Below are 1,893 nucleotides of genomic sequence, written 5' to 3' on the forward strand. Positions count from 1 at the left end.
AGCTGTATTGAAAGTAATAACCGATTTCCTTAAAAAATAAACTGAAAATAATTTTTAAAAGGAAAGTAAAAATCTATTCTAAACCTCCTGGATGTTTCTGGAAACAGTGATGTTGCAAGTTCCTAAAGCTATCTTGAAAAATGAGAGGGCAAGCTTCAAGTAAGAAAAAACATTCATTGATAAAAGGCAGAAAATAAATATAAAAGTGGTATGAGTGCTTGCTGACCTCATAAGTTGCTGATGTTTTGATTCTGGACTCATGTTAGGAAAGTCTTTTATTTTTTCTAAGTAAATCTCCCCTTTTAGCTATTTTCTCTTGCTGATTAGGGTATTTTATAAGCAACTTTTCCAACCAGCCCCTCTCTTCCTTGCATATCTTCTGACACAGAGCATAAGCATAGAGATAATTGCTACTAATTTCATATCAATGTTCATGATTCAGATGTTATTCTGACTGCTTTCAATAAAGTAGCTCAGTATGCTAAAATATTTTTAAATTTAATTTACTTTATTAAAAGAGCATTATCATATGTTGACATAGTTGATTGTAATACATTTTTTTTAAATAAGTGAGAGAAAATTGTTAAAAGAATAGAAAGATTTAAAAAAAAACAAAGAAGTAAGCGGAGGAGAAGGAAGAACAAGTGAGAGACAAACAAATTTGTGAAAATTATTATATCTCCATGAGGTCATTAAGTCATTGTCAGAAGGTAAGCTCTTCATTATGGTTTAGTAACAGCTGCCAGGTCTCTCTGAAGATGAGATAGTGCGGGGAAAGGGAAGAGTGCCCACACTCACTCCAAAAAGTCCTGGTAATAGCAGTCCAAATACCAGCATACCTGGAGTTTGGTCAGATTGGTATTTCTGCAGAGAGCTGCAGAGGAGTGGTGAGGCTGGACCATAGGCAAAATGGCAATTACGGGTGATGAATGCAATAGGTGTGGTTTCAGCAGGACAGAGGTTTGACATAACCTCTCCTGTTGAAATTGCTGTTGTACTCATGATATCTCACTGCTTGGTTTACATCTCTTTCAAGAACAGTGAGTCTTCAGAGCTGGCCATGTACAAAACCTATACTCAAAATATGTTTGTTTTCCATGACTATAACCTTATCTAGTTGAAGAAAAGCATTCTGGAAAAGTCAGTGCACAGGGCTTACAAGCTATTTGGTATAAGAAGCTACAAACAATGCATCTATTTGACAAACCTGCAGCAGTTTATCTGCTGCCTTGGTTTTCATACAGATGCAAGAAAAAGAAGTCCCTGCGCTTTCTGCCTGTGTGATGTGGCAGCCCAGATTGAAGGAGGGAATACAGGAGGAGGAAAAAGAAAATACAAAACAAAACTTTGACTTCCTAAATAATGGAATGTGAAGCAGGTTCTTACTAGTGACATATAGAACAGAAACTCTACCCATTTCTTCACCCATCCCTTGTCCTAGGGACCTCTTCCATTGCTCCCAAATTTTGTATTTTATTATAAACTGGAGCTCAAATTTTAGTACAACTTTGTGTTCTGTGAGCATTCTTGGAATTTATGGAAACTGAGAACAGGTTATAGAAAGATCAGGATTGAGGATGACTTGTGACTCTACTTTTGGCAGGTGTTTGAAGTAGGAATCAGTCCTATAGAACTGACTCCTTAAGATATCATAGCTCTTGATAACTCTTGAGTATTTAGTGTCATAATTTAATTGACTTGTTACACACTCAGTTGGTATTAAAAAAACTGGAGAACTATCTGGACATTGATTTCCCATATGATTCAGTAATACCATTCCTAAGGATATACCCAAGGAACACAAAAACACAATACAAAATTGCCTTCTGCACACCTATATTTATTGAAGCACTATTTACAATAGACAGAATCTGGAAACAACCCAAGTGCCCA

The 1,893-nt window shown here is 36.0% G+C and overlaps 1 non-coding gene across 1 annotated transcript; it reads left to right on the top strand.

The window, feature by feature from the left end:
• Window positions 1–1,188: 1,188 nt before the first annotated feature.
• Window positions 1,189–1,318, top strand: LOC126002459 (small nucleolar RNA SNORA31). Its single transcript, XR_007493158.1, has one exon. It is a non-coding gene; the product is annotated as a small nucleolar RNA SNORA31 (small nucleolar RNA).
• Window positions 1,319–1,893: the final 575 nt, after the last annotated feature.

The sequence above is a fragment of the Suncus etruscus genome, chromosome 2 (genome assembly GCF_024139225.1).
Source record: "Suncus etruscus isolate mSunEtr1 chromosome 2, mSunEtr1.pri.cur, whole genome shotgun sequence".
Taxonomy (NCBI): domain Eukaryota; kingdom Metazoa; phylum Chordata; class Mammalia; order Eulipotyphla; family Soricidae; genus Suncus; species Suncus etruscus.